The sequence below is a fragment of the Cryptotermes secundus genome, unplaced genomic scaffold, assembly GCF_002891405.2.
Source record: "Cryptotermes secundus unplaced genomic scaffold, Csec_1.0 scaffold866, whole genome shotgun sequence".
Lineage (NCBI taxonomy): Eukaryota > Metazoa > Arthropoda > Insecta > Blattodea > Kalotermitidae > Cryptotermes > Cryptotermes secundus.
Window position 1 is genome coordinate 60,005 of NW_019738973.1, and position 13,988 is coordinate 73,992.

Sequence of the window (13,988 nt, forward strand, 5' to 3'; positions counted from 1 at the left end):
CGCCATAGCTCAAGCGCGGCGGCCCGGTTTCGATCCCGGGTCTGGTCAGGTGGGATTTGTGGTGGGCAAAGTGGCCCTGGGGTAGGTTTTTTCCGAGTACTTTGGTTTCCCCTGCCAATCTTCATCCCACCAATCGCTCCACAATCACCCTCACCTATCATCTGGGGCTGGTACAATAGGCCAGAAGTGGCCGCAGTTCAAGGGACTTAGTCCCACCCCACTAGCAATAAAAAAGATCAAATATATATATGCTGAAATATTCTATAGTGTGCACTAATGAAATGAGAGGCCGCTTTCCTTTACCCCATTTCATCCTGTCAGTGCTGTACCACACGACCCCGACTTCCTCTGAAACAACAGGAAGCTTTGGAAGCTAACGAAGGAGCTGAGGGTTTGGTAACTTCGCTACACAAAAGCACTTCCAGCCACGGAGACCGAAGTAAATCTATTTAGTTTACTGATACTCGTAATCCGAACAGGTCGCCATTTCCCTTCAGAGGTTTCCCTTGCCGCGGCTGATCCTGTTACGGCATTGACGTCATCGTCGGAGGAGAATGCGTGTTCAGTACGTGTTCCGTTTTTTTCTCTCTTTCGAGTACAGATGTGGTTAGTACGCGTGTATGTGTATGCTGGAACACTTGGCTGTAATAACATGCTAACAGATTTCAGTGAATTTCACGGTTTTATTGACATAACAATCTGGTGGTAACCGTTTCCGAAAGAGATAACAGTCATTTGCCGTAGTGGAATACTTGGGTTCTGTTACTGTCCTGGAGATACAGGTATGGAAAAATGTTCTTTTTAAAATGTGTGTGTGTGTGTGTGTGCTTGCGCGCGCTTATGTGTATGTGTCTGTTAAACTAAATCTAAGCTTATGCTTGTGAATACACTTCTCTAAAGGCGCGTCCACATTACTCGTGCTCATGTGACTCGCTGTGCTCGCGAGTAATGTGGACGATATGGCAAGTCACGAGACAAGCAAATTTTAAATTTTTAATTTAAAAACTATAGCCAATAAATTAAAATACGACTACAGCCTGTACACACTACGAGTAAATACACGGATCCTCACGCGCCGAAGCCTGGCGAGCAGCTGAAGTAGTGTGGATGAAGCTTTACAGGCACAAGTAAAAGCCAGACGAATCTCCAGACGAGCACAAGCCTGGTGAGCACGAGTAATGTGGACGCGTCTTTAGAAGTACTTTGCACATACCCAACGGAAAACAGTCTGTATGGTTCATGACGTCACCATGTTCCATAACACGGTCCGATATGCGGAAATTTTTTACCGAGCTAGAAACGGATTGCATAACCCAATCTATTGTTGCGTGCGTGTATCGCGGGGTGTTTATCGAGCCGTTGCCTGGCAATATGTTGATCAAATTCTTTACATTATAGATATTCTCCAACTCGTCCCTCTCGTTGTTGTTTGCTATTATTCCTTCAGTGCCTTTAATTTTCCCACCCATACCGTCCTAGTATCTTGCTCCATGGTACAGGAATTGTTAGTCGCTCAGCTGGTCAAGGAATGTCCTTCAATTCTTTTGCAACTCAGAAGTTGATAACTATCTTACAGAATGTTTGTGTAGCAAGTGATGTTCCTCTCAGGTTTCCGACTATGCATTTTTCCTAGCTACCATGCGTTCTGTATGTCCCACCGATCTCCAAGTCGTCCAGACCGGCTGTGGGGTCCGCCCAACCTCCTATCCAATGAATACCGGGGACTCTTTCCCCGGGGGTAAAGCGACAGGGGAGTGAAACTGACCACTTACCTCCAAATAGTGCCAAGGTCAAGAAAATGCGGATCTATACATCCACTCCCCCATACGCCTTAATTAATGCTTAATTAGTTAAGCACAGGGACGACTTTACATCTTGTTACACTCCTTTCACTCCATATATCCTCTCTAGAATTTTGTTTTCAAACGACTTCGATGTTTATTTAAGGCCAGTGGCTAGTTTCATATAAAGTCATATTAATATCAGTAGTTTTAACAGCAATGAGAGCAACTTGAACTACACCATGTCTGTTCCTCAGTCCCAACAGATACAGGCTGGAATAACGTCCGAAGTATGCGAAGAGTGTGTCATTTCTCGTTTTCTTCAGTTTCTCAGTGACAAATCATAGAACATTCAGTGTTGCACAGTTAACGTCAGTTTGAAAAACGTCGGTAAGTCATCGAACAGAGACCAAGAGCTAGATATTGCACTTTTATGTAAGGTTGGAGGCGCCATTTGGATCTTGTGTGAACCGACGTTTCGGAGGAACGTCAGTTCACACAAGATCTACACGGCGCCACATCCCAGAAGACGGCATTCTTCAATGCAGTTTTAGTTCACTCTTCTTTCATGGCGTTTAGAAGACACGGTCCGCCACTATGGCCTCACTGCGCAACTCTGAAATTTCACAGGAGTGCCACCGAGGTGACTGAGACAGGTACAGAAATCAGCAAAGGACGTGGGTTTGAGGACATGGACCTCAACGATCGATAGTGTCACTCAGATTGGGCCCACACACACACATTTACACCGATTTTCGTCTGTCAGATGCGTACATTGGTCTGGCCTATAGTTTTCCAGTGAATCACGTGATCCAGGGAATGCCTGCTGCCTTCCAGAAGTTAAGGACGTGAATCGATATGGGAAATGCGATATAGGACCTATCGATACTAAACAGTTGGATCGATTTTAAACTTCATGATATTGCTGAAATATCTGTTCAAATTCGATATTAAGCAATGTATGATATATATATGACCTTTATCTGTATATAAAATTTGTCTTCCTCAATTATCAGTTCTGATGGGAAGTTCAGTTTAACATTAAAGATTTTAACTTTTTAAAATCGTGAATATCCAATTTGAAGCCACTGATGGGCCGCATTTTACCATAAATACCTAGCTTCTTCTCAGTGTACCTGTTATGAATTTTTTTTCCCTTGGCACTACATCCCCAGTGGGCCTAGGCCTACCTCCATGAACTCCGTTCACTTCGGTTTTTCTAGATCTTACACATACGGTAGGACTCCTTGGGCGAGTGATCAGCCCGTCTCAAGGCCTCTACCTGTAGACAAACACAGAAAAACGCACACAAACATCCATGCCCTGAGTGGGATTCGAACCCACGATCACGGCTTCCGAGCGAGCGAAGACAGTGCATGCCTTAGATCGCTCGGCTACCGTGACCGTCATCTATTGAGAATACTGCAATGAATAGACTTACATGTATATGTCACTCACAGCACACGAATGAGAACTACTTGTAGATTCATAAAGTTCAGAAATATTTGTCTAGATTAAATGTTGCCAGGTCGACGGTGCTTAAGAATCGCCCGTTAGAAGTTTGCTAGTTTGTGTCAGGATTGCGTGCGATCTTGGAGTCGTATCAATTGCACATTGTTTCAAGTTATTCATTAGGGCTTATGTGAAATCGGCTGGGAAATGAACGCGAAATATATACTCAGCACATTTGGCGAAGTTCTGTCCGCAAGTAATATAGTATTTGAGCTCCTTATTGTGTCATCTGTTTATTACAGGCAAGATTTGAGGTGTTCACGGCGGTGACTATGAAGAATGCCGTTTTCTAGGATGTGGCCCCGTATAGATATTTTGTTAACCGACGTTTCGGAGGAACGTATCGCCTGCATCTAGAGTATAAGAAATCCAGGAGACTACAGAAAACTCCTCACGCTGGTTCAGCGCATCCGGGGCTGCTACCCCTGGAATGCACAAGAAATAAGAGATGGCATAGCTTGTGTTGAGATGCATCTCTAAAATCACGTAAAGTTAGTTTNATAGCCAATCACGGAGCCTTATCCTGAGTGAGCTGAATCCATTCCTTTGGTGTTACCAGTAATTTTATTAGTTACTATAGGATTCTGACGATGGTGTATAACGCACAGAGATATTGGGTTTTCGGACTTTATCCATCGTCCTGGTTTTTAAGATAACTAAGAAAAAACACGACGTTTCGGAAAATGCATCTGTTTCCGTACACAGGTGAGGGAAAACACCTATTTTGTTTGGTCCCTTAGAAAGAACTAGCCTCAATCACTGGACGTTCGGTCCCTTAGAATAGATGTTTCCCCTCACCTGAGGACGGAAACAGATCCAGTTTCCGAAACGTCGTGTTTTTTCTTAGTTATCTCAAAAACCAGGACGATGGATAAAGTCCCGAAACCCAATATATCAGTCAGTAATTTTATGATTAACTATTTATTTAAATATAACAATTTCGTTTAGAGCTTCATGTTCATAGTCACCAAGGCGGCGGAGAATAAGCGTATCCCTTCAGCAGTATCAGACGTGCATAACTGCTACATGACACTTCCATTTTATGTGACCTCTCAGTAATGATGTTTAGCACAAATACACTAAGAATGAAACTAACAAAACATGGCATCTGATATAGACAAAGGAATTACAGTTTCTTCCCAGCAATACAAGATGAAAATATGTACGGTATCCTTTCAAGTGGGTCAGAACCACAGTTCTCACACTAACAAGGACGAGACTTTCATAATCTCTGTGTATCTATGCTTTTATCTCGTAATATTTCTTAGACAATAATCTCTCGTCTTAAATTTTTCTATAGAAGCTAATAAAATCATCACCGTTTTAATTATAATTTATACGTTCTCTGCTCTTAGTCCATATTTCTTAAGGTGAGATATAATGCGACGAATATGGCCATTGCTAGACAACGGTCCGGTAAGCACGTTTGCACGGCAAAGAATAGACGCGGAATAGTCCATTGCTAGACAACGTCTCGCTAAAAGCGCGTTTCGTAGCAATGAATACGCTGGTAGAAATCAAAACGTTGCCCCGAGATTGACACACGTTTCGTATCAACGGTTGAGCAGTTTCCCAGAAACGGATCTGGTATACCCGAAGTTTAAAAAGGTCAAGGTTAAAAGAGGTTGAGCTATGCTTCCACTTTCCCTTACGTCCTCCTAGAGTGTTGCATCATTAATTAAGCCCAGAGATAAATTTGCCATTATGTTGATTGTAATAAATTCTTGGTAATTTGGGTGAATGCTGTAAAATAATTCTCATATGTAATTGATCTAGTGCCGGTCACGGTAGCCGAGCGGTCTAAGGCATGCACTGTCTTCGCTCGCTCGGAAGCCGGGATCGTGGGTTCGAATCCCACTCAGGGCATGGATGTTTGTGTACAGGTAGAGGCCTTGCGACGAGCTGATCACCCGCCCAAGGAGTCCTGCCGAATGTCTAGGATCTAGTAAACCGAAGTGAAACGGAGAGTTTCCTGGAGGTAGGCCAAGGCCCAAATGAGGGCTGTAGCGCCAAGGAAAAAAAGAAAAAAGAAAATTGATCTAAGAGTATACGAGTATAGGCGACAGTAAGTATATGAACATGACTGAAAAGAAAATCAGACGTAGTCATAACTCAGTTAAGTTCAATTCTGTATTTATTTGTTTACTCATCCGTTCAAAGGCCAATTACACAGTAAGCAGAAGGAAAAGAAAAAACATAACAAACAAATCCACGCAAACAAAAGGCAAAAGAACCTCAGTTCTTTTAATATACACAGTAATATCATGTCAAATAGTGAAGTCATGCCAAGCAAATATTATGCGCTGAGAATACTATATATACGCGTATATTGTGACATGTATACCCATTTCTAGGCAACAGCTCAGTAAGCATGTGCTCGCGGTAAACACTCCTCAACAGTCCCCGCCGCGACCATTGCTATGCAATGATGTGGCAAACACGCCTAAAGCAGTACGGGACAAGAGAAGACAATGTTTTCCGTAGGGTCCATGCAAAGTAGTTGCAAAAAGAATTAAACTGAAGCAGCACAGTCGAGTCGAGTCGAGTCGAGACGCAAGGCTGCCGGGGCATGAGCTTGGAATGAATGGAGTTTAGTCTTCGGAAATGGCAGCTGTCGAGTAATGGCAAGAAAGGAATTAGTGATTTGAAGTGACAGTCAGACTGTTATACACGTAAATCCGTTGCCAGGATACGGCTGGTAAAGTCCGACAACACTAGTGTGTGTCTAACGGTGACCTGTGAAGTGGATGTTTATGCATATCGTCGTGTATTGTATGCACTTTGCTGTAGGCTGCAATTTTTTGTTTCGTCAAAATTAATGTTAATTGGTATAATAAACAATTTTGTATGTCTGTCGAGAAGTCCGATGTTCCTTATATGTAGATGGTCTAAGCAGTCCTCATTCTGAAGTTGTAATATTATTACGTTTCTCTGTATTGCTTTATGTACATATTTTCAGAATAATTAAGTAAAGGTTTAGTAGTAGAACACGAAATTTCGACTACGTGAAAACGAAAGCTCACAATTGGACACAACGACCCAGCCCCACAACTCATCTCAGTAAGATTTGCCTCCTGCTTATTCTCCTCATGTTTCTTGATGTCCCATGCGGATGTTTTTCAAAAGACTTATCCACCGAAATTCTGCATGCATCTTTTCCTCTCCCAACCCAAACACAGCGACTGACTTCATACATTTTACTGCTCGAACGCTACTTTATTTGAATACCAAAATCCAAAGTTTTCACAACTACAGCGGCTATCTTGATATATTAAGCTTCTTTAAAACTTTTGTTATTTAATTTAGAATTCATAAACACGAATCTATTTGGTTTACAAATTCTAACTTAAATAACAAAAGTTTTAAAAAATCTTAATATATCAAGATAGCCGCTGTAGTTGTGAAAACTTTGGATTTTATATCCATTTGTGCATTGTAAACATTCATTGTATGTAGCGTGTATACTTTTTAACAACATCCGTTGTAATAGTGGTTTCCAAAGAGTATCGAAGTCCCTCTGATGATGGTCTCTACGGACCGAAACATGTAAGGGCATTAAGAATTGAAATAAGAAAGACTTCACCAGTCACAGTGGACAGAATTGTTTTATCTTTTATAATATTGTTAGTGTGACGGACCAGAATGGAACAAATCAAAAACAATTTATGGTTTTGCTGCATTTCCAAAGACGATGTTTCACGCGCATACAAAAATGACTGCCGTAGGCCTGAGCATTGTTTTGCTTATCTTGTTAACAGGTTAGTTATGACATGTATAGCCATTGTTAGGCAACGGATCGGTAAACACATTCCCGCAAGGAACGTGTTCAGTAATAGAAGCACATCCATTGCTAGGTAACGAACCAGTGAACACGGTGTTTTCCGTGGGATCCGTGCAGAGGAGTTATGAAAGGACAGAGAAGACGCGACGAAGTAGTAAAAGACCAAGAGTATAGAACAGGAAGTAGACGGAATATACAACAGTAACAGAATCAAAGCGGCCTCCGTAGTCTAGGGGTAACGTTCCCACCTCATGACTCAAGGTACGCGGGTTCAAACCCGGCAGAGGTCGTGGAATTTTTAAGGGCGGAAAAATTCAGGGAACAAGCCCTCCGGGAGGGACTTTAAGCCGTGGGTCCCGTGTCGTAGATTTACGGCAGGTAAAAAAGATCCTCATGTCTCTAGGAGACCTCTGAGCAAAATTAGGCAAAAGTTTCCCGCCCAAGTAGTTTCCAATGCCTCCGGTAGATGGGGAAGTATCGGGTACCACTGCCAGCCTCGCTGGCCGAACGGGGCTGATAGCGAACACCAGTACCGGAAGGGTATGGCGACTGTTAGAATATCAAAGGGGGACGTACAATAGACTATTAGTCGCGGTGCATGGGGAAACCCACCTCCTCCAATAATAATAATAATAATAATAATAATAATAATAATAATAATAATAATAATAATAACAAAGTCAAAGTGGAGAGAGTGTACAACAGCAGTCGAGAGTCATTGAGTCGAGTGTTCAGAATTGGCAGCAACAGAAATGACAAGAACCAAATTAGGCTCTGCCAAGAAGACTTCACGTGTGATTTGAATTTACAGTGAGACTGTGATAAATCCGTTGCCAGGATACGACTAGTGAAGACTAAAATCCTAGTGCGTGGGCAACGGTGAACTGGAAAGCGTGTGTAGAACAGCGATAGTGCGATATTAGCTGCAGTCCCTATATGTGTACACAGGTGTCAATAAATCCAGAACCACCTGCTGTAAGTCACCCCCCCCCGCGTGTCAGTATCTGTACACCAAACCCTAGGGAATTTCGGACAGCTTTCTAAACTGATAAAGAAGGACGACGAAAGCCTCGGACACAATCAGTTGTGACGACTGCAATGCTGCAATGCAGAAAGTGAATGAAGGAGCGTTTATCTTGTTTCACTGCTTCTGCAGCATAAACAGGAATTCCAAGAATTGCGTTATCAATTACGTCATTTCTGGCTGGCCTGTTTCTGGGGAAACGGATTGCTCCATACCGTTACGTTGTGAGCAGTGTGCTTGCAAATCGGGCATGAACTGGAGCAAGTTGAGAGGGACGGTTTCTGTGAACAAGGGCATGTCCGTGTATATTTAGAGCATTTAGGGCTCTCCGGCAGTAGAATCGGAGAATAGTTATAATCACCCTATTAAGTATCCTAAATTAAATTCGTCAATTGTAATTGATATAAAATCCAATAGACATGATTTTAAGCAATGCGATTCTTTGTATTTTTCTCTCTTAGATTAAATTCTTTTTTAATATTGAAGCACCCGGTGGCTGCTAACAAAAACTCGCATTTATTTTGATTTTTTATAAAAGAAAACATTATACTAATTCTGTTCTCTCGTGTTTTATAATATTAGGAGAACAAGTGAATACATTTTAAACCTCAGTGCTCGATATTTTCTGCTGACCAACTTTCTTGTTTTCCATTTAACAGAGTGTAAAAGTAAGCATGGTTTTTATATTTGTTTACGTGTCTCAAGGTTTAGAAACTACGATTTCTACCGCTCGAAGTTTCAGCGCTCTGCGGCGCTTATTATTAATTATGTAATAGGTTTTCGAAAGCACTCATTAAGCAATATTTGTCTTCCATTAAGTTTGCATTTTCCATTCCCAAAGAAGAAAATCAGTCAGCATCAGAGACACATTTAATATCTTAAAATGTAAAGTGAAGTTGAGGACCAATCAAGGGCTCAGATTTGTGGCTTTTTAATCAATGGTTCAAGTCAAGAGGGACCCTGTCACAGTGACATGGCTCGTCCTCGGGTTGGCAATGTGGAGTGTCGCTGCGAATCTGTTAACTAAAGAGTCGCAGATAGTCGACAAATGGTGACGCTCCAGTTTGGAGGTTATGTACATACTTACTCGTGGAGCTGAGTCCTTGTTGAGGAGCCGCCAATTCTGCAACCACTCAAGAATTTCCCATTTTATGGAACACAAATGTTCATTACCGTGTTCACAAGAGCCCTCCACTGGTCCCTATCCTGAGCTAGATCAATCCAATCCATACCATCCCAGTCTATCTCTCTAAGATCCATTTTAATACTCTCCACCCACCTACGCTTGGAGCTTATGTGGTGGCGCTAAAATCCCCACACCATGAACATCTAGCGTATTACTAATTAGGACGTAGGGCTTAGAAACTGGCGCCTTTTGTGGACGTGGTGATGAACCTACGGGTTCCATAAAAGGCAAGAAGTTTCTTGGGAACCTGAAAAAATATTACCTGCTGAAAAATGAAACTGTTCCGTGGAGTTAATTGTAGCCGTAGTACAGTGTTATTTTTCTTTCAATGCTGAAGGTGTCCGTACGAAATTCTTCAGTGTTAATGCAGTAACTTGGGATATCCGACATACAGCTGCTCACTTGCACCTTGTCATCCACAGTCGCGTGACTCCGAGTGTTAATGCGTGTTTCGTAAGCCCCACAACTGCCACACGTTGTAAGGCTTAAAAATCACTTGTCTATAGAATGATCACAATTAAACACATCACTAATTGCAGCATCGTGAAATACGTACCTGCTACTAAGCTAAGACTGTGGCGGCCTCCGTAGTCTAGGGGTAACATTCCCACCTCATGACTCAAGGTACGCGGAAAAATTCAGGGAACAAGTCCTCCGGGAGGGACTTAAGCCGTGGGTCCCGTAGATTTACGGCATGTAAAAGATCCTGATGTCTCTAAGAGACCTCTGAGCAAAATTAGGCAACAAGTTTCCCGCCTAAGTAGTTTCCAATGTCTCTGGTAGATGGGGGAAATATCAGGTACCGAAGGCCGACCTCGTTTGCTGAACGGGGCTGATAGCACGCACCAGTACCGGTAGGGTATGGCGACAGTAGAAATTAAAGGAGGACGCACAATGGACCAATAACTGGTCTAAGTGCATGGGGAAACCCACCCCCTCTAATAAATATAATAAATAATAAAGCTAAGACTGTGAACTCACGCCTCCTGAACTCGAGGTGTGTTCAACAGGAGGGCACTGTGCGAAATGGGACACCATGAAACAACATTAATCTGGCCCATTGTCCTACTCAGACGAGGTAGCACACAAATATTCTTATAAATGTGTTTATTCCTTACATCCACGTCGGAAATGAGATGCATGTGCATGTATAGTAGCTTCTTTACGAAGGAAATACTTTAGAAAATTTGTTCTTAAGCCCTCTTTTCTCGGAACCACGAAGTCGAAACTATATTTAGATATGTTATAAATGGTGGTTAGATTTAAAAAACAACTGATAGTGGCTCATTTAGCACATAATTTGAATGTGATATAGTAAAGAAATGAAGCAGGAGTACTCTTCTCCAAGTATAATTAGAATGATCAAGTCAAGGAGGATGAGATGGACAGGGCATGTAGCACGAATGCATATAGGATATTGGTGGGAAAGCCAGAAGGAAAGAAACCGCTGGGAAGACCAAGACGTAGGTGAGTGGACAATATTAAGATGGATCTTATAATGAGATGATATAGACTCGATTAATATGGCTCAGAATAGGGACCAGTGGAGGGCTCTTGTGAACACGGTAATGAACATTCGGCTTCCATAAATTGCTGGGAAGTTCTTGAGTAGCTACACAATTGGCGGCTTCTCGAGAAGGGCTCAGCTTCATGAGTGAGTGAGTGAGTGAGTGAGTGAGTGAGTGAGTGAGTTTGATAAACTCCTGAAATTACTTCCTTCCGTGCTTTGTATGTACGTCCATAATATGTACAGGTGTAGCAGTGTATAACCGAGCTTCACTGCAAAGGTGCAGGCAGGAACGAGAAAACCACCAAGAGGTAACACATACGGAAGGAACGTAATCCTTCTGGGTACTCCCTTCATGACCTCTCCATATTTCGTTATTCTTTCCTCTCTTTCTGTGACGTGGCTCGGACTCGGAAATATTCTGCATCGAGTACACATATTGTGGTGTGGTGCAGAAGCAGCCAAAGTTGGCTCTGTGAAGATATGTGACAGTTGTGGAGCTAGGAATCACCATTTTCCATATCTCGGCACTTCAGAGATGAGTTCACAGTACAAGGGGAAATATCATGTTTCTACCAAATAGAAATCTGACTAATACTCATATATGTAGCAATACGGAGTCATAAATCCGTGACAACATCATGCACAGTTCGAAACTATTTTTCTAAAAATATGGTAGCCGGACGAATATATTGGTATTTTCTGGATCCTTACTGTGGCTCTCCCCTCCGGTCATCGCGCAAATTTAATAATATCACTGTCGCTGGTACGTCACACACCCCATTGCAAGGCATAAGATAACGTAGTCTAGTCTAAAGTAGACTAAACGTTGTTGGGCGCGGTTCGCAGTTTCCTCTGGGCTGCGAGTAACCGAGTGAGACTGCCAGAACTCTAGAAGCCAGCTGCTCAACACCTGCGCTGTTCGCAAGTTTCTCTGGGCTGCGAGTAACTGGGTGAGACTGCCAGGACTCTAGAAACCAACTGCTGAACACCGGCGCTGTTCGCAGTTTCCTCTGGGCTGCGAGTAACTGGGTGAGACTGCCAGAACTCTAGAAGCCAACTGCTCAACACCTGCGCTGTTCGCAAGTTTCTCTGGGTTGCGAGTAACTGGGTGAGACTGCCAGAACTCTAGAAGCCAACTGCTCAACACCTGCGCTGTTCGCAAGTTTCTCTGGGCTGCGAGTAACTGGGTGAGACTGCCAGGACTCTAGAAGCCAACTGCTGAACACCGGCGCTGTTCGCAAGTTTCTCTGGGCTGCGAGTAATTGGGTGAGACTGCCAGAACTCTAGAAGCCAACTCCTCAACACCGAGTGTGAAATTAGTCGTCAACCAAAATTATTCAGTAGCCAGTGGAGACATGGCGACCGCACCTTTCATCCCCATGGTATTATATATTTTTTGTGGGTGAGGAGAATATTTATCTAGGTTTGATTTTCCTGTGATGCAGGATTGCGGCTCATATGAGCTCTGATTCCTTCCAAATTTTTGCTTACATTTCGACTCCAGAAATGAAGTACTTTCCTCAGAAATGTCGGTGAACGTCTGTTGGGCATCACAGGAGGTGGTTCTGTTCAAGAATTAAATTGGCCTGGCAACTTTTGGCTTACTTTCGCCAATACCAAATTATTTTTAGCCCTTTCAGCTATTTGAAGTGAAACATTGGCACAAACCTTTGCTCCGCATTATGCATTTTGTGAAAGAAAGCAGAGTTCATAAAGCCGTACAAGTCACTGTACAAGTCCAGAAGACGGTCGGGGGTCAGTCAGCGTAACAGGCCATGAAAATCACACAGCGAGCGCTACATTTAGTTCCGGTCTGGGGCGCTGACGTACAGTGAAGACTGGGTCGCCACTTCCTTGTGCTAGCACGCGATTCTGGCGTCACGTCACGCCGCTTGAGGCCAGCAGGCCGATTAATCGCAGACAGCTGTAGTCAAAGTTTCTGTCTCGGCGGTCTTGTCAAAACTAGATGACCATTGTAACCATCATTTGATTCAAGCCCAGTGACTTATTTCGTCGCCATTTTGCATAGGAACAACCTTGATGGCCTGGCCATACTGAGTTCATAAGGAAGTTAAAATCCCCTTTGGTTGTTTCGTTTTCTTATTTATCTTCCAACACTCGTTTTCCCCTCTTGGGCCCCTTGTCAGTATTTGTTTTCTTATATCCTTTCAGTTTATTCATTCAGTACACTGTTAATGACCGCGTCTGTCGTCTAGTGGTCAGAGTTCCTGCCTACAGATCCAGAGATCCAGGTTCGATTCCCGGCGCTATCAGGTTTTCTGAGCAGTAGTGGATCTGGAACGGTTCCACTCAGCCTCGTGAGGGTAACTGAGAAGTTATTTCAAGGAAATAGAAAACCGAGATTAGCGGCCGTGGGGATCCGTTGGGCTTACTAAGCGACACCCTCTCCATCCATCCATCAGTAATCTGTCAGACGACAGGTCCACAGCCTCTTCCAAAACAGTTTCTCCTCTTAATGCGATCTTCTGTTTTTGGAAAGAGACAATCCAGGAAAAGTGATAATGTGGTAGTTCTTCCATTTGCTTTCCACATCGCAGTACAACAGCCGTTCAAACCACTCTGGTCACGCCTGTTGCTATACGAACTTGAACCATCTCGAGCATCACTTGCTCTGTGCTTCAAGTCGCTGCTGATGACGCTGCTTCCGGCATCAGTTTTTGGTTTTTGGTGTCTCTCTTCGTCTGATGCCTACCCTTTGACCTGTCCAGCAAGGGAGGCCCTGCCAGTAGCTACGCTACCGCTGGTATAGCTCTCAGGGTCCTTGGCATACTCAAACCCCCTCACCACGATAAGGTGGAGACACCAACGAGGGGGTTGCTAAAATTGGCGCTAACTTCGCCGAAAAACGGCGGTCGGTCGGTCGGTCGGCATAGTTCGCTTGCGGACTACAGGCCCCGGAGTTTTGTTTTATTTGTGCTCCCAAATAACATCTTCGCACTTTTCTCTGGTCTGTAAGTATAACTCTTGGTACTGGTCACAGGAAACGCATTTTCAGAATATTAATTTCTGCTGTATTCTGTTATTAGTGGCGGAATGATCTGTTGGAATTCAAAGGAGAACATTTCCTTTCGTATTATAACGTGAATGGCCTGGAGCGTTTCTAGGCGACGACCTGTAAACAACTTCAGTCGAGTGCATTACGACAAAAAGATGAATGTTTACAGCTCGTTGCT

General features: G+C 43.3%; 1 protein-coding gene across 1 annotated transcript in view; it reads left to right on the forward strand.

Moving 5' to 3' along the window:
* Nucleotides 1-541: 541 nt before the first annotated feature.
* The window catches only part of LOC111871516 (myosin-IIIb), a gene marked incomplete at its 3' end in the record, with an annotated part of 98,925 nt that continues 85,478 nt past the window's right edge, over nt 542-13,988 (forward strand). The window contains 1 exon segment of the mRNA XM_023864675.2: nt 542-782.